Source organism: Cygnus olor, chromosome 9, assembly GCF_009769625.2.
Source record: "Cygnus olor isolate bCygOlo1 chromosome 9, bCygOlo1.pri.v2, whole genome shotgun sequence".
NCBI classification, from domain to species: Eukaryota; Metazoa; Chordata; class Aves; order Anseriformes; family Anatidae; genus Cygnus; species Cygnus olor.
In genome coordinates, this window is record NC_049177.1 from 139,439 (window position 1) to 159,332 (window position 19,894).

At 37.5% G+C, this 19,894-nt stretch overlaps 1 long non-coding RNA gene across 2 annotated transcripts in view; it reads left to right on the top strand.

Annotated features, from left to right (window-relative positions):
• Positions 1-2,200: 2,200 nt before the first annotated feature.
• LOC121074832 overlaps positions 2,201-19,894 on the top strand; it is a 165,382-nt gene continuing 147,688 nt past the window's right edge. For both annotated transcript variants that reach the window (XR_005822554.1, XR_005822555.1), the window contains exon 1: positions 2,201-2,379. This is a non-coding gene — a long non-coding RNA (uncharacterized LOC121074832). The remainder of the gene's footprint in view (positions 2,380-19,894) is intronic.

Here is a 19,894-nt window from a genome sequence, read left to right on the forward strand (position 1 = left end):
TGGGTAAACAGCTAAGATGTATACAGCAACAGCTCACAGATAGGGATAGTGGAAACTAACATGGGAGAAATGTTAGCGGTGTGATTGTTTGGCATGATTTGTGCTATCAGCTGTTATTTCAGCAACAGTAAGTGGCAGATCAAATTCTCAGTGGAATTTTCCTTTCTCCTTTCAGGCAGTGCTTGCAGCACGTGTGTTCCCTCTCTAAAGGGGATGATTCAATTAATACAAGTCACAGTTGTTAGCAAGAAAATTGTAATTCTTTTTGTCAAATTTTATGCTATATCATATCCAGTGCTTCTATTAAAAGGGGGTAGAAAAAATTGTCGTGTAACACTTCTCTCCCCTTTCTTCCTGAAGAAATTCATGGGCAGTTACAAGAACTCTTTCCTTGCTCTTCCTTTGCTTGTATCTAGGGTACAGGAGTACCCACAGGCGCTAATTGGGCTTTACAACAGAGCTGAAAGTAGGAAAAAAATGTTTTGTTCACTTTAAAACGTAGCAAGTTCTGAGCAGAAAATGATTTGTTTTAAAGCTAGTTGTAATGCTGTGAAATAATCTGAGGGAGGAAATTGCACATATTGTGACTACCAAAACTTTGGAGAAAATTGGGAAGGAAAGCAGTAATTAATAGGAAAAAAATTGCTTGGAGCCTGGGGTTAACAAATGTAAATTTACGAGATTAAGTACCAGGAGTTTCAGAGGGACTGTCTACAGAACTGCCTGTCAAATATACTCCTCTCACCAAGAACAGTTATTATATGTTAACAAATTGTTTCATAAATTGACTCTGAGATGTAATTATAAATACGGTATCTGGCACCAGCGACTCTACATTGCCTCATAGCACTTTTGAAAGCAAACAACTACTGCATTCAGAAACAGAAGCAAGATTAAGCTATGCTGTTTGTACAAAGTCAAATGATTATAAATGTTCTGTGGGCTTAAGGCAAAATCCTTCTTTTCTATCACTGCAGCGTGCTAGTGGCTGATCAAAAAGTGCAGGAGCAGAGGGTGTTTTGTGAGGGTGGGGGTTAAATGTTACACATTACACACTTTAATGCTAATCCTAAAAGAAGCAATTAATGCACCGTCTGCTTCCCCCTCAGCATCTGCTCCCTCTCTTAGTTAGGGGCCTCAGCTGAGGTGATGAGAGCATGAAAAAGCGCATTAGCTCACACCTCCCTGCAGCAGTGAACATGTGGTACATGGTGAACTATGCTCCAACTGGGGCCCTGCTTCGTTTATGCTCTGGTCTACTGCCTGCTATTGATGGAGGGGTTGGTTTTAATTTCTGTAAGCTGTGGGACAGGTCTCCAGTGTTTAAAACAATATTAGCTGATTTTTCCGTTCATTTTTAATACATTGAAAAGGACTAAAATGTTATGATTATCTTCTCTGCAAATTAAATTTTGTTTCCAAAAGGTCCTAATCCTACCTGTAAGCATTCTGGAATAACAATATTGAATGAATGTTAATGGTACTTGAAATCCATGCAATTAATATACTTAAAGACCTACCATGATAGATATTGTCCATAAAGTCTGAAGTTGTGGGATGATTATATACACTTTAGTCCATGTTTAACTGCATACATTTTAATAAGATTTCAATTTTTTTTTTGTTTTTATTACAAATAACAATAACACAATAATTATGTCCAAAAGGGATTTATAAACTTAAAAAAAAACGCATAAAATTCACAATGTGCAGTCATACTTATTATGCTAATTACAGTGGTCCCTTTTGAGGCATGCATTGGTGTAAAATAATTAATTTTGATGCCTGCAGCTTAAGATGTGTAACTTGCTTCCGCTGGTTTTCTTATTGTAGAGTTCACAAGGGTGGAAACTGGTGCTTAAGTATATGTTGTTATTCTAATCAGTCTTTATGTATCTTTAGAAGCCCTACCTCCCTTTGAGAAATCAAAACATAGTTTTATTCAAGGTTAGTATGGATATTCCTAGCTAAAAAGAAATGTAAGAGTTCTCTAAAGCATATAGGAATATAGAAGTTTGGATCAAGTTTGCTAGATTATGTTTGTATTTTCAACTGCATAACTGTCTTCTTCCCCAAATCAGGGCAAACATATTACATTTGGCTAACTGTTGCACATTTGCTCAAAAAAAATCTTTCTAAGTCGATCTTGGAAGAGCATTACCAATTTAAAAACATCTTCAAGGCACCTGCAGGGATTGTGATTGATGGGGATGGCAGATGGTTAAAAATACTTGAATAGTGGAAGCAGCTTTGCAATAGTGACAGCCCATGCGGGGTTAATGAGGTGCCCCAATTGCCATGAACTTCTGCCTGCCCCACCTGTGAAAAATGCCCAGTGGTGAAGAGGGAGGCTGAAGGGGAGTGAGGTGATACAATCTGGTCAGATAGGTTTTCTGTTGGTTTATTTATTTATTGTCATCATGATTTGCTTGCTTTTTAATGGCTTTTGGTTCATTACTAAACTGGGAGGCTATAAACATGGCTGGGTGCAGCTCCAGTATCAAGCACCTTGTGACCTGGGCTGTCTGGATGTTGCGTACTGAACTAGATCACATAGTAACTGATGACGTGCTGAGAACAGTAAAATTAAAGCAGTTGGCAGAAACACTGACCTTGATTAACCACTGTGTATTTGTCTTTGTTAAGTCTGCTTCACGGCCCTGTAACCTCCAGCCAGAAATTCTTCAGTGGCAACCTGTTGTCTCAAGACCTTTAAAACTGCTGAAGAAGGGCTCTAACCCTTATTAGTAAGGCAAAGTTGTCCACTGTGATTAGCCTTGCCCTGGAGAGCTCACACTTATTTTGGTATTTGTAAGGCAGAGAAAACAAACAAAAAAACCCACAGAATTTAATGTTGGCAGGGAGAGAGCAAAAACAAGGGAGGCAGAAATAAAATGAAAGAAATGTAGCTATTTATAAGAAGGGATTTGAAAGAGACTACGGTGGGCACATATCTATACTTGTAAAATGTAGTTTCTCTCAGAAAACTGTATTGCTTGTACATTTTACTAGTGGTAAGGAGATATGCACCATGTTTTTTCCATAATTTAAGTTGGTTCATCTGTGAAGATGATTTGCTATCTTGAATTAGTCTTTGAGTCTAGAGAACTTGAGGCTAGAGAACTTGACTTCGAGTCTAGAGAACTTGACTGCTCTTTTTCTCAGAATATGTACTTTATTTTACAGCTCTATACATTGTGAAACTTGGACTGAATAAGATTTGGAGAGTTAAATGCATGTATGAGATCACAGAGGTTTTTAGCTTTATTTTTATTTACAGTCCTTTTCACTTCCTCTCCAGCTATGAAGGAAAGATTTTTAGAGGAGCAACTGTATTGGAAAACCCGAATCTCCTTTACCTAGATAAGCAAAATTGTAAGTCCTGATATAATTAATGAGTTGTAAAAGTTCAGATTATTACTGAAAACATCTCAGGAGGAAAAACTAAGAATTTAAAGGCAGGTTGTTGGTCTTTGTTTCTAATTTTGATGTCAGATTTAGGTAAATCCCAATTAAGATCTTCTGCATCTTTGGAGGTATTTGTTTTTTCTGTATGTATTGAGGGTTAGGAGCCATGGGGTAGCGAGCTTTGCTTGCTCTTGCAAGCTAATGCTCTGCATCAGGACCTCACATCATTGCTGTCTCCTGGAATTGGCGGTGTTGATGTCACACAGTAGCTAACTTTAACTTGGAATGAAGCTGTTGATTTCTCATTGCTGCAGGCTCATTTGTGCTCATGAAAAGTTGTTGAGTGCGAATGCTTTTGTTGCACTCTAGGGTAAAATTTGAAGGCTTTTATCTAAAAATTGCATCTTGTTAGCAGTGCTAGGCAAAGCAGGAGAGTCAGCCCTCATGGAGGACCATCAACCCTTGAAGCTGCTAATGGAGAAATGATACTCTTTTCTCAACAACGTTAAACATTAATAGAGAAATGCTATTGAAATGTCAGTTAAAGCTTATTTTCTATTGCTTAGTGTAAAGTCAATGTCTTTGTTAGTGACTTAAATGAACAATGAGGGACTGAAGCTGCTAGCTTTGATTATTCCTCCCAGAAATCAAAGCTTTAGATTAAACAATGCAAAAAGACCCTTTCAATGACACTAAGAAAAAGAAATGCTACCTTGTTAACACCGTCAAGTTCTTTCTCTGTTACAGTTGATTTTGGGTGAGCAGCTTTTTATCTAATGTTGCTCATCAGTGAGGACAGTAAAAATTGAAAACAGAACCGCAGGTGCCCATATGGCTATTTCTTCTAAAGCGCGTATGTAAATGTCCTGTGAACAAAATGAAGTAAAAGGTCTGGCACTTCTCTTGTCCTATTTTTTTGTTTTGTTTTTTGGTATAACTTGGAAACAAAATGAGCACAATATGGTATCATGCAGGAGAGGGAGAGATGGGATGTGTTTCCATTTTAATTTACTGGAATGGTGACAGCATGAAAATAATAACTAATTCATCCTTTTGATGAAATCTGAAGAGTTGCAAATGTGGGATATTTAATGAAAATCCTGTCCTAGGATGGCTGCCAGTGTTTCTGTATGCTCAGAGATGCCGTTGGAATGAAATTTCTTGAGATATATCATTTGCTCAAGGCAAAATTCCTTGATCGATAGCCTTGTCTTATAGATAGTATTTCTACTGATTCTTGTACAGTGGTGTCAGAAGTTTGTCCATGCTAACCTTATTTTGTCCAACTAACCATGCTTTAATTTTAATTTCTCTGAATTGTTGTTTTGCACTGGTGTAAGCTTAAAAAAAAAAAAAAAAAAAAAAAAAACCACAGGACAAGGAATCCATACTCCAGACAGTGTACATCTGTCTATAGGAAAAGTTCCTGTGTTTCTGTGTTTTCAATCTTGGGAGGATAAAACACCCAGAAAAATGTTTGTGAAAATCATATGCTCCCCTGTAAATTTTCATTCAATTAAACAAGATATGTCAGCAAGGAAGCAGCTCATTTAATCACTGCTTGGTCCTGTTGTTGGGTTGTGGCTTTCTGTTAAACCTTTGTGCTAAAAGATAGAAAGATTTGATACTTGACACGTGATTTTTTTTAACATCTTTTCAACTTTATCTTCTTTGTCATATTTTTTTTAAACATCTTTTCTACTTTATCCTCCTGTGTCCTTGCAAGAGTTTGCTGTTTCAGGTATTAGAATGATGCTCTCCATAGTCTGAGAAAATCACTTTCCGTGGGTATGCTACATGGTTTTGGAGAGCAGATTTACTTACGACAGTCTTTCTGAAAAGTAGGTTTACATACAGTAATGTCTGCAGTCATGAGAAAGCACAAAGCAGTGAGAGAAATGCCAGTTACTTGAAATTATTTGTTTCTATTTTGGACAAAGTGAACTTTGTGTTCTAACTCAGTGTTAACAAAATGCTCATCTGTTTTACTTAATGGTTTGAAGAAATACATTTTGCTTATAAGCAGCAAGTTGGTGTGCAGCCTTGCCATATCTTTTTTGTACGTGAAAGCAGTGCTTGTCTGTTTATTTTGCAGCAAGCAATAAGAAAACTCTTCATCAGTGTCCTTCTTGTTTCTGACCTCTCAGAATATATCAGTATATCTCTCAGCTTACTGTTTAAAACAAGTGAAGTACTCACATGTATCTGGTTTTAATTATGGCATTTATTGCATAATAAGCAGCAGATTGCTCTTATTCACAGCTGTTTAGTCAAAACACGTTGCATTAAGAATCCTTTTACTGTGCTGGTTAACGTATGCAGCGGTCATAGCCACAGCATCAGAGACATGCTTGCCAAGAAGGTCTGTGATAACACCAGCAAGAGTTGAACGCAAAATAAGAGATCCAGTGGGACTAGTTCCACTTTGAGCAATGCTAGCAAATCCGAAATGACTAATACTGATGAGAGCTTGGCTAAAGATTAGAAATATATAAGCAGTATTTGTTTTGTTCCGTTCTTCAGAAAAGTTCTTCAGAAAATTCATACTTGACCTTAGTAACTGAATGAGTGTGGTTCTTTACAGTGAACTGTCTCCTGTGCAGAATGTGGATTTGTATGTGCTGTAAAACCGAATCGCTCCTGTGGAAAATGACAGGTCACAGCCTATTGATAGATCTTATCTAGGGCTTTGCTCTGATCCTGAGTCCTGATGGAATGATTATATCGGTGGCAGGCAAAACTATTTTTCACTTACGGAACTGAGTTTTTGGAAGACACCCTTTTACCGTGCTCTCCTGAAACTCTGTTCCATGTGCAGTTGCCTGATATTCTGTCTTTTTGCAGTCCCTTGCACAGAGAACCTCTGACTTCTCTCTTCTGAATTTTCTTTTGCATTAATGTTCCTTGTCTACTGTGCTTGAGCATTAACCTTGGATACATACATATCTATTTGTTTAATCCTATCATTTTTGCATCTGCCATAACAGATCATTTATCTACTTTCCATCTTCCTTGTGATGCTATCCAGCTTTGGTGCTGTTCTTCTGTTTCTAAATATTTCTGTTTGTTACGGTAAAATATAGCTGTATCTGTAGGTGAGGACTGTGCAATGTGTGTAGTTCTCAATGAAGATCCTGATCTGAAACACACTTGATTTCTTTTGGGTCATATTTGCTTTTTGGAATTAGCTTTCAGAGAATCATAACGTTCAATGTAAATTTCCTGGAGAGTAGCAAATACCTGCCTGGCCAAATCTTTCCACATCCTGTGTGCTAAATAATCTTATCGTTGTTTTTATTAGCCCATGCATGTTTTGCTGCATTGGCTGAAAGACAGTTGCCCTGAAGTATAAATGGTCTGAATATGACACTTAATGCATACATAAGTAGTGTTGATGAATACTGATTTTACTAGATATTAGCTTTATAAATGGTTAAAATATGGCAAAGTGAATCAGGTTCTATTCTGGGCAAATTGTTTATAAGATTATATTTGCTTTAAAAAGTTTTTTTTAAAAAACCCTCATAAACAAGTTAGCCTTTCAGCCTTCTCTGAATCTATCCTCCTTCCCATGCATGCCCTGAAGAGCATGTACCAGAGAGAACTCACTTATCCTGTTGTCACTAATACCGTTTTTTTCTTAAGAATCCATTTAATCTCCCTGAAATACAATGACTGACTGGCAGAATATTAATTACTTTACCTGTTTTTGAAGAAATTTTTTATGGAGAATAAAGCAGAATACTCCTAGCTGAAGAATAAGATGCCCAAATTTTCCAAGCATGATTCTTATCAACTGTTTCGATTTGAATGAGAAAGCAGAAATAATTAAATATTATTTGGACTTACAGTATCCCAAATCTACCTTTATCAAACCAAAATGCCAACAAGGTGTCAACAGCTATCATGTTGTACCCTGAAAACTGTTCTTGGAAAGTAGAGAAGGGAGAATGGTTCTAAGAAAAATGACTTCTTCCTACCAGTTGGCATTGCCAAGTTAATTAAACAGTTGCTGGTGCATCTGCATGGTTTACAAAGGCTCTGTTAGTATTTAAGAATGCATTACATTTCTGTTTTTACATTACTACTTTAAAAAAATTAATTCTTGATATGCAGGAGGATATGGAACTGGTCTGTTTGTAATTAAATATAGACTTTGTAGGAAATTCAATGTGTTTGTATGGTTAATAACAATCTTTTGGCAGTGGTAGCCCTTCAGAACTTCCAGGTGGAATCTGTGATAAATATGCATCAGTCTGCATTTCTCTTCTGTTTCTTGTGTTTGCAACAGAAAGTAATACCTTGCGAGCTGACAAAGACCCTCAGTTTAGTTACCCAGGGCAAACAGTTCCCCCCTCCCCCCCCAACCCAGGAGCATTTATCACTGATAAATGCTGCTTTTTTTTTTTTTTTTTCCCAAGTTAAAAGGATAGATGATGGTACAGAGCTATAATCAACTGCACTGTACCTGAGGGGTCATGTAGCTCACCATTGATTTTGGTAGAGAAGATGAATCGGATGCGTTTTGGTGGCTCTTATTTCTTACAGTCCTTCTCTGGCACCTTCTGCATGGTTTCTCTCTTTGAAAGAGAAGGTCCTTGGTGGTACCTGAGGTAGGGAGTCTTTGAGGAAGAGACATGGCTCCTTCACTGAGCACCCCCACTGATGTGCACTGGGGGGAGGCGCCTTTGAAGGCTCATCCCTGAGTTAGCCAGGCAGCAGAGCCCCCACTGTGTAGCAGGATGCGTCCCAGTGCGATCAGCCGGGCCTGGAGTGTCGACACCCACGCACACAGAGTATGTGCAAAGTCTGCCTGGGGGAGAGCACAGTTCCTCCCAAGTGAGCGTGGTTACATCTGCAGATGAATGGGCTTTTGCTAGGTTTGTAATTTTTTCTGACTTGGGTTATTTTTAGGAAGCACTTGCCAGAGGAGAGTATAATAGAAACCATGTAAAGAGCTCACTGAATACTTGTTCTTCCCCTTCTATGTTGGACATGTCTGTTGGGCTTTTTGGCTGTAGATTTATACGCATGCCTTGCTCTCTCATGCTCCACTAGAAGCTGTCAGTGGTCTTGCACTTCTCTCATATGGTTATCCTGATTCTGGTGCATTGCCCTATTCCCTTGTCAGCAACAGCAGCAGCCTCCAGCTGGAGGGGGACAGAGGTGGGGGAAGGCAGACCCTCTCTCTCTCTCTCTCTCTCTCTCTCTCAAATTGACTAAATTATGTGAAAGTAAATATGCTGTTGCTTTAAGGAGGCCAGAATAGAACCTTAGTCCTATATTTTAGTACTTATCAACAGCAAGAAAGAATAAGAATATATTATTAAATCTGCTCTATCTACTAACTGCACTGCTCTGGTAGTGGCACAACGCTAAAGCTTTCCCACCTGGGTAGGGAGATCACTGCTGCTTGTAGGAATGCCTGCTCCCTGCTTTCCTACAACCCAAAATGATGCATCTTGTGCAGCAACGTGTCTGTCCTGGGGCTCCCTGGAACTCTGATGCATTTTCTGTGCTTGTCTAGATACGAGCCTTATTGCCTCTGAGGACAGTATGCTGTCATTACTGTCACATCCACACATCGTGCTGCCAAAAAGCTGTTGGGAAGTGAGAGCCATGTTCTGCTACATTTATTTCACACTTAATGCATTTGTTCTCACCTCCAAAGCACTGTGTGGTGCTTCTGTCTAATCATATTTTCGTTCTCAGGGAAACTGAGTAACTCGGAGTGAACGATTTACATGAGTAATAACCTGGTATATTTGAGAAGGCTGATGAACTGCCTTTATGCTATACTAACAGATCAAATCATAATTTAATGAAGAGTCTCATGGCCATAGGTGGGGAAAAAAGCTGGTAATGTAAAAGTTTAGGTGTATGGTACATGTATCAACCTCTTGTAATATTCACCTTCCACATATGTATACACACATTCACTTGCAATGCAACCTGCCTGCTACTGTTTGTATAAACAGCTATTATTTATATAAACAAAATTACAAATAAAAAAGGTCATAAATATAATTGGCAATGGCTTGTTTTCATTTGCAAAGCATCATAAATACCAGTGACTGGAATCCATTCTGCATGCTGTGCTAGAATCTGATTTATTTAATAAATGATAAAATAATTCAATTCTGAAATACAGGAGACTCTGTACCAATATCATTTCAGAAAGTCAGAGATTTTAAATATACTGCAATACAACAGCATTCAACGTTCTCAAGATAGGTCCCAAACAGCAAAACCTAATGGTAATTGGACATTATTTAGGGATGTAACTCAGGACATTTTTATTGTGTAATCTGTCTTCATTTGTGTGAACAGCTCCATTGGTAAATAAGGACTTAACTTCATTTAACACCCATAAAATTGCTGATTGCTTTGAAGTTGAGCAGAATTAATTCATTACCAGGATGGAAAAGGAGGAGTTGGTATTCTGGTCCATTTTTTTATTACGAATGTCTTGGAGCAGCTTCCTGTTAATCAGAGCTGAATAGCCAAAGGAAAGTGCCAGAGAGAGAGCAAGAGATCTCCAAAAATGGAACAAAGTTTTATAACTTCTTGAAAAAATTCAGTGTTGAGGTTTCCTGTGGCTCTGCCCTGAGCAGGGTGGATTTGAGAGCAGGCTTATTGCTTTCTCAAGAGAAGAGCAGGTGAGGAATCCTCCCCTAGGGAGGAAGAAGCCATATGCAGCTCTGCTGTCTCTTTTCTCCAGCAGCATGGCTCTACTTTCCCAAAGGCACACAAACCACAGAGACGGGGCTGTATAATGCTGGCAACTCTGATGACTGTGGGTCACGTTCTTCATGCTTTGCTTCTGGGGAGCTATGTGGCAGGTTCTGCATTTGACCCTGTTAGGTCTTACGCTGCATGTGAACTGCTGCCCACACTAACTTTACTGGGGCAACAGAAGAGCAGCTGAAGTCAGGACTTAGCCTTATATATTCAGCAGTAAAGCTGCCTCTAGGTACTCGCTGCATACGCAGCTGTGAGGTGGGTGCTAATATTCCATTTTAACAGAATGCCATGAGTTTTCAAAAGGAAATTGTAGTTTTCCCAGCTCTAGTCAAATCAAAGGTTTGAAAATAGTAATAGATGACTTGTCTTACCCTCTCTAGGCTAATGCTATCATGTCACTCCTGAAATTTCATAGGAGAAAAGAAATAACTGTTTTTTGTGCTTTCAAAGTTTTCTAGACATAACAAATCTAATTTATTCCTTCAACTGCAAGCCCTAGTCACTTAGTACAGAAAAGCAATGACTTTTTCTTTAAGTAGATTTCTTACCACTCTGACAAAAATAATAATAAATGCCTATCATCACTCTGAACAAGATTCTCATTCTTAAACTGAATAACCCCTTGGATTTTTCTTTACCCATTTTTATTGTTCAGTTACTGGATATTTGTTAACATGTCTGTGTTATGATGACAGTGCTTTGAGTTCATTGTCTCTTAGAGCAAATAGCAAGGATCTCTGCAAAACTGTGAGTGGAGGAAAAGACAGCAAATAAGTTCCAGTGTAAGTACTGCAGGTAATACATTGTGGAGGGAACATGCCTGCATGGTGCTGAACTCGGAACTGGCAGATGAAACTCAGGAAAGAGTTCATTGAGCTATCATTTACAGTTTCCTGAAATCAGCGTTGTGGAGTGCAGCAGCCAAAAAAAGCCAACAAAACCTTGGGCATCCTCAGGAAGATTACTGCGAAGGAGGCAGAGGCTGTTGCCTATGCCCATAAGGATGCTAAAGGGACTAGGCAGAGATGTGCCCTCTGGCATTCCTATTAGCTGTGAGCTTTAGACTCTGGGGAAGTCAGAGGGACCACAGTGCTCTTGTGCTATTCCCAATAGTTTCTCTTACTGCCTCTGCTGAAACAACACGTAGGGCCGCATGGACCTTAGTTGTGAGCCACAAGGGCAATTCTTAGGTTCTTCTTTTGATAAATCCTGTAACTTAATTGCTCATCAGGGCCTTGCAAAAAGAAGTCTCACCATATAGATTATGGTTGCGCAGTACAGTGTATGCACGGGGGCCTGATCTGATCCCCCACGTAATCTGCTTAAATCTTCTGTCGTGAGCGGACAAGATGGAGCAGTTTCTCATCTGTCAGGTAGAATAACTTTGGAGTCAGCTTGTCCATGTTTGAAGATTAAGAGTTCATGCAACAAACCAAGGTTAATATGTCACCTCTGACTGCACTTTCCACAGTAAACAGGAAACATATCCTAAATGGGAGATGCCATTTATATTTATGAAAAATGGTTAATCACATTTCTGTATCATCATTAACATTCCCTTTGGATAAAATCCAATGATGAACAACTTCCTGATGGAAGAGGTCGTGACTTTTTCCTCTCCCATAAGTATTAAATGTCAGTAATATGTTTGAGAGTAGTGATGCTGATAAAGATTTAGAGCCGTGGGGCCAGTAGCATTGAGAGTAATGTAAGCTGTCTGCTGATATTGCTTTGAAAAGAGACCGCAAAAAATATTTATTGTTAGGAACAGGGCAAAATGTAAGATTCTTTGAATTTCTTGTTGTATCTACAATACCCTAGGCATGGTACAGCTTTCATCCATGTATGGAAACTAGTCAGTAAAATTCTGTGTTTGTGCTGTGTAAGCAGCAGAACGGTGGTGTATCAGACATAAGATGTTAAGGGTGGAAGAAAATCATTAATCATGCAATCAATCTTCTTTGAAATTTGTAGAAGTTTAGTCAATTTACAGACCTTGTGAATGGTCCATACCAAGTGTGATACTTCAGTCCTTCCCAGATAACAGCGGGATGAAATCCACGCTGTAGCTGGCGATGCCCTGCAGCTGGTGTGTGTGCATGAATACAGACTTTGTATTTTCTTGGTTACTGTCAGAAGGAACACCTTGTGAATGTAATGCGTTAATAGACAAAGCAGTTAATCCTCTCCAAATTCTGTGCTTCTTTCCAAATATATTATTTATTTGAGCTACAGTATAATGGACCACTTTGGTTAGGGTAAGAAACTTATTTATTGTTGTGCTTGTATAATAAGATACTTTTCTAAGATTGTATTTTTTAATCTTTTTCTCTTTGTTGCTCCTGGGGTCCTAAAATAATAGCTAACTTTTATCCGTATAAAGAGAGATAAATTCATAGCTGGAAGACAACCTGATAGGATTTTTTCTTGCTTTATTAGTGGAAACATTGTTTAATTAATTTAAACAATGACAGTGTTAAAAACAAAAACATTTTTTCTATCTTTAAATGCATCCAATGACCTTTATTAAAGCCTTTGAAGGAAAGACTCTGGTTCCAGAAGGCACTGTAAGTGATGTTTCTTCTTTGACAATCGATCAGACTTGTGTGGTCATTTCCCCTTGGCGTCAGAGCTAAACTGTTATGAGATTTAAGTTTAAATGTGTGAAAAATGGAAAAATGAATGGGTGATTCAAGACTCTTGTTATCTCTGTCTGGGGAAGGAGAAAAAATAGCTTTCAAGAAAAGTGTCTGGATTGATTGCTAAATTCAGTAAGGGATTTTTTTTTTTTTTTCTGACACAAAATTCAATTCAGAAGCTAATATTTTAAGGCTTTCTTCTTTACCCTGCAACAGAATACAGCTGCTGTTTCCAGGGCAAACAGTATAGTCCCTGAAAGGGTATATAGGGTAAATTGTTCTTATTTTATATGATTGATTCCAAAACTTGCATTTAAGAGGTAATATCCTGTGTCCCATTGATTGATAATAAATATATTTGAAACATTCAGACCTTTTTTAAAGAATCTCCAAGTTAAACTGGGGCTAGAAATCTATGTGATTTTAGTGGGCTCAAGAATATTGTCTATTCAACCACAAGTACTGAATGAACTACTAGTGAGCTGAAGCTACAGGCTGTTGTTGAGTGTTTCCCAGTACAGACCAAGAGCTGGAGTGTTTGTTTCCTGTTATTCTTTTTGGATGGGTGGTTGCGATGTCATGTTTTGGTGTGCTTGGCTGCTATTTCCCATAATGATTGCCTGTCTGAGTATTCTTGCAAGCTCTCAGTCAGAACTATGTAGTGATTTTTCAGATAATTTTTCTTCATAAATTTTTTTAAAGTGTATTTTAATGAACTTTAATATTAGAGTCCCTGTGCTTTGGTGCATGTGAGCTTTCTGCCAGAAAAAATAGCTTTTGTCACTCTGCACATGCTATTTTGTGAAAGAGAGAAAAAAAAAATTCTCTTTCCTAGTTGCTCATGTCTGACACCTTGCATTTGAGCATTGGGACCGAATGCAAGGAGCATGCGATCTGATGCTTTGTGAGCGATGAGACCATGGCTATTGCAGCCATTGGTCAGCAGAGCAAGTGGTAGGGATTTCTGTGTAGGACTGCAATTTCTGACTTCTTGTCTCTGTGAACTTCTTGTTCTTTGCTTTGTGATTCTTTAAGTGTTTTTCTCCTACTTACGCATACATCGGGAAAATGCTGCTGCTAAGACATTTTGTTGGTTGATAGATCATTTGGAAAAAAAACATCGTGAAAAGCTGTTGCTAACAAACATTGAAAGAATGGCTCCAAGCATTTATCTGTTCTTTGGCCTGATTGTATACAGCCAGCCTAATAAATGTCAGAAGACAGTGTGGCAGTTAGGAGTTTTAGCTTCACTTCTGCTTTAGCATAAGGCATGGTTTAAAATATCCACTCTTTCTGGGAATGTACTTAGTAATGAAACTTCTCAAACGCTTGGTTCTGTAAACATTAAATTGGTCCAAATCCAGGTTGCCAAATGAAGGCCCTAGTTGTACTCTTATTTGGGAGGTGAAGTGGTTTATATATCCATATATATAAAAGTTGAATACCAGTCCTAGAAAGATAAGGCTGATGTATGAGAAAGTGCGTCCTGTCCTGCAGTCCTACAGTGTGTGACCAACCTAAGTTACAGGCTACGAGACCCTTTTAAGGGGTGCTTGCATTCCCTAAGGTAGGTTCTACAAACGCTTTAAATGGAGCTTAAGAAGTGTGGAGGGGCATTTGAACACGCGTGTCTTTATGGGTATTGAATCATTAGTTTCCATGCCATGAGATAGTGCTGCCTTTTCTTTTTCCTAATCTTTTCTAAAGACAATACAGAAATGGTGCCAAAGGATATACTCAGCCTTTTCTGAAAGGATTCTTCCTTTGCATGCGTTACATTCTGTATCTTAGTCCTTGTTGCTGTGCAATAAAATGAAATAGTAAAATCTAAAATCCATAAAAGTCAACTGAAGCATTTTAAAGATGATATTGTATGTGGTCCTCATAGTCTCTGTGCTTTACTGTCTTGTGTTACCAACGTAAATCTGTTTGTAGGGATTTTGCTTTTAGATATAGAACTGTAAAATAATTGAAGAGGGTATCCATGGAAGAATCTTAGGTGTTCATCAGCTAACAGAAAAAAAATATTCAATTATTCAACATACGGTAATTTTATGAATTTTATTTTTGCTCCACTCCCCCCACCTGCCCTTCCATTTAACATCCTCCTTTGCAGAAGAACTAATAGAGTAGTGCACAATAACTCTTCAAGGGTCTTCAAGATGAAGTTCTGGTGGGGTACTGTTGCAAGGTTGCAACCCTTATGGAGGGAGAGACTCAACAAAAAGCAACAACAAGCACCAAAAACAAACCACCAAAACCTTAGTAAGGCAACCAATAGGTACAGATCAGAGAGAATACACTACAAGCTCTTGCACTGCAAATTTAGCTTACCATTTTAAATATACTGAAGCATGTAAAGAGGGTTGAAAAATATTGTTATTTTAATAAGCTTGAGATTTCATTCTTCCTATGCTGTTGACATCTATCCAAACCTGTATTCCACAGACCCAGACAACTTTGAAATAATGTTTTTCTTCTTGGCCAAAGAGATCTCTTATTCTTAGTTATTTAGAAATAGCATTCTTGGTGAGATACATTCTCTGCATCACATGTAGGCAGTATTTCATTCTTATTAATAAGGTAATAGTAGTTCAGTGTGATCAGTAATGTATTTTGAGGTAAATTTTCTTTTTTTAATTGTTTGTCCTGGGGCAGCAATTAGGACAGCCTTGAATCATACAATAAGTGACTAAACTTGAAGCTTGAGCTCAAATTAAGAGTTATGTGGAAACCATATCTGCTGTGTGGTAACAGCTGATTTAGTATTTAAAAGTCCAAATCAAAATTGGTTTTGTAATGCAGTCCTTGCAGTGGAATGTTGGCCAATGAGTTAATGGACTATTTTGACATATAATATTAAAAAAAAAAAAGTGTAGTTAGATTAAATTTACAAAACTAGAACCAAATACATAATTTATTTTCACTTCCTACGAAAACAATTTTCATTTTCTTCTTCAGCTTTACTTAGTGTGTTATAAATTGCCATCAGAGTTGTTTCTATGGAGCGTGTTTGGTACAAACAGAAATGACTGTTCTTTTCTGTGTGTTTTAGGGTATTTTAGTGCCAACCTCCACCTAAACTGCCTGCAAGAGTTAAATCTGAATTCCTTTGAAGTAATGGAAAGGCTCCATCAATTACTTCAAAAACTGGACCAACTAAGAGGACATCATTTAGTTCCTTACTTGAATTCAGTCAGAATGCTTTAGTGTCCCAGAACTTCTATTTTTTAAAAATCATTTATTTTTAGTGAAATTTTGATTATTATGATGGAAATAAAAACAACAAACAAACAAGATTATCCTTATTGGTAAGGGCTAGTGCTGCTGGTTACTTTCTAAGTAGAAAAATCAAGGGAAAATAAAGTCTGTGTTGCTGGTCTCTTCTATCATTTAGCAACCATCAAAATTTCTTTCAATTTGATCACTGGGAGCCATTCTTTTTGTGTTTGTTTCATTTCTGCTTCTTTCAGAGGGTATGCTATCTCCCATTCAGTTTCACGAAGCATTAACTATGTTCTACCAACCTTAGTTTGTTCCAACCCTTATTAACAGTTTAAATCAGGATGCATTTCATCAGGTGCAGTGGTTAGAGAGGATAGCTGGACTCTCATGTACACCACTTAAATAAAACAAACTTACAGTATATGAGAGGCAAAAATGATTCTTTGTTCCTGTGCATGTTTAAAATCATGGGGAATTAACAGACCAGGCGCTGCTGTTTTTTGTTTTGTTTTTGAAGTTGGTTAGAGTGAAACATGAAGTATCAGTTCATGAGTGGAAAAATGTGATGTGGAAAGAAATATTAGTGCCATCAGTTTTGCTAGTTCCTGGCAACATGGAAATAAGAACAGTGGGAGGTGGATATGCCTGTGTAGACATTAAGATCTTTATATAGACCTGGTCAATTTTCTGTTCTAGATTTCCTGAAATTATTCTTAGGACATTTTGTAATGTACTATCCATTTTCCAGGTTGTAAGAGGCTTGGATGAATTGAGTAAATACTTTAAGGGAAAATAAATGATGTTTACCACTAGTCATCCTGCTCTTTGTCAGTGTGAACAATAAAAAAAAAAAAAAGTCTATGATGCCTGCTTCTCCTTTGTGGATTCCTTTTTCCATATGAGTAGTTTATGAGTAATAAAATTAATGAAGCTTGTCTTCCTTACATTTTCACATATGGACATATTTCTCCTTTGGACAGGAGAACACATCGTATGAACATTTTAACTGAGAATTTTATTGGTCTAATGGTTAAAGACTAATACCGAGTTCCGCTAGCGGCTTGTTACATAAATGTTCACTCTTTGCCCTTCGGCTGCCTCATCTATAAACAGAAACTGGTTATAATTTTACTATTTCTGAACAGTTCTTTGAGCTCTGCAAATCACGAAAGAGACACAAAGGTGTTGCAGGGTATCTGGTCAGTCTCTGTGAGAGCAATTTTAGAGCGCTGGCTAAGGAAGAAATACACCCATGGTGAATACAGCACAGCCTTAGGAGGCTTGACTCATTTTCAGACCCATGTCAGTGTATTTTCACACTCCCTGACAGTTTTGTTTGCCTATTGTATTGTCTAACCTAGTTTTATTTAAATAGCAATCATGTCATTTTTTTTTTTGTAGCAAAACTGACTCTGTCATATGTCTCATACACATCTGATATACCATCATACCATCTGATATACCACATCTTGACTGGAGCTGGGGACTTTGTCTTAATGATTTGATGCACTACACTTCAAATAATGTTTCCCTTTGTATTGTGGTGTTTTATTGTAAAGTTTGAACTGACAAAATGTAGAATGTTGTTCCTTGTGTTATACCAGTAAATTTTAGAGAAACTGAGAGATGGAGCAATAGACTATGCCAGAAAAAACGAGTTGAACATGGATTTTCCAACTTCTAGTCCTGTCTGCTAAACCACTTAATCATCATCATCAGTTGAACTGGTATTACTGAAATGAAAACAGGCCATAATATTGAATGGACCCTCATTCCTTGGTTACAGCAGAAGCTATAAAACCCAAGCAAAAGATTTCTCCCACTAGCCCAATTTATATCGACGAAAAGAATAAAGATACCTCCCCCCTCAAATCAACAAACCTTCATGCTCAATTTGTAGACAAAAAATACCGTGCTCTGAATCTACTCCATTTTTTATTATTTTATAATATTTTCCTTTTAATCTAACTTCTTTATTTTGAGAATGTTTTTTCCATCCCAGGACATTCCTTTTGACATGGGAAAATTGAAAAAATCTTTTAAATGAAATATATGATAATTTCAAAGGAGTCTTGTCAGGACAGTCAGAATAAATGGGGATTTACAATTTAGATTTATTATACGGTTGTGGAGGAGGAAACCATCTGTGTTATCTGGTTTAAACATAAAGCACAGCAAGCACTCCTAAGTAATACAAGATATATAAGCAGTTCTCAGTATGTCAAATATTGTTGTTGTTTCGTGTATATATCCAACATAACAGGTAATCTCAGAAATGTCCACACACATCTTAAAAATCTGTTATAAGAGGTAATAAATGGATTTCTATCTTTTCCTTCCCTGCTGATTGTTCATGAATGGTCCCAGGCTGAGACTGGTTCTCTGCTCATTTGGCTAATGTTAGCATTTCCTCTGTGCAATCAGAATAAGACAAAATATAAACAAAGCAAATATGGGGCTAGCATATAATTAGTATGGCTGAGTCAAATAGAAATATATTTCATTTTAAACTCTAAAGACCTAGTTGAATTTCAGATTGCTTTGGATCTGGTAACAGTGAAAACCTTGGGGTTCTGAAGAGGAATCATCCAGAAGACACCTTTATATGGGAAAAACATGATTTAGCTAATTAAAACAACAAACTTACAAGTCATGTAAAGCTGCCTAGAGGAGCTGCAATGTAGGTAATAGGAAAGAAGCTTTTACAGGTGCATTGTGATTTTTTTCCCTACCTTTTATAGAAATAACTTCAGTACAAGCTTATTTCAAAGTAGGTAGGGTTTTTTGCTTGTTTGTTTGATTTGTTTTTATTATTATTATTTATAACAGCTTCATTTGGTAGCATTTTTGAGATACAAATATCGTGGAAGCAACTGGAAATTTAAAATGAGGATCAGAATAAGAGATTTATAAGATTGAAATGGCGAAAAAAAACTAGCTGGATTTAACATCAGTAGAATAACTGACATTAATGATTGTGCAGGTACATTCATATTTGGATACTTTTTAAGGGGCAATAACACCATTGTCCGTTTGTGTCTGTGAAGGCCATGTGACATCTGAATGCTTGGCTGTCATGTATTTGGTATTAAAAGTTTATAGCCTGCTGGAAGCTGTAAATTTTTAAATAGAAAAAAGTTCCTGTATATGATAAAATTGTTCTAATGCCTTCACTTTTAATGTTGATGCTCTTAGAGAAAGTGAAGCTTTCTCTTCTTTTACTCTCTTGGCATTTCTATTTATATTTCATATGTCTAACATCTAGCGTATGCAGAATGTAGGGAACTCAAGTTCTTGCACAGACATATACTTTAAGCATATTCACCTTCACAGGGCGTTGCTAATGCGTCTAGGCTGTCATTTGGAAAAGACTTGGAAGAAGGGAAGATGATGTTCAGTTCTGCTGTTGCTTTGAGTGAAGTTGTTATGTGACATGCCATAGAGCTTTGGAACTGGTCTGGGGTTCTGCATTTTGTTTCTAGATCTGTTGCTGACCTGCTGTGATATGGTGCAAGTCTTTCAATTTCTTCCTGCCTGCGTTTCTCGAACTGCAGAAGTAGTGTGACGTTAGTATTTACATAAAGGACGCATTCTAGATCAGAAGATAGAATTCTTGTTACTGGTAATGACAGAGTATCATCAATTACCTTGCATAATTCTCTCTATAAAGATAAGAATATTGGATGGTGCTGGAGCAGTATCAGTTCTGTTAGTTGCTATGTGCCAGTTGTCTACATGATTGGATATTAAAGTGTAAAGGATGTAAATAGGCATGCACAGATCACTAACTCCTTTTCTGGCTTTTCTAGGGCAAGAATGGAGGCAGGAAGGGTGTTGAGTCTTTCTGCTCAGGAGTGAACAAAATATCAGGCAGCTTC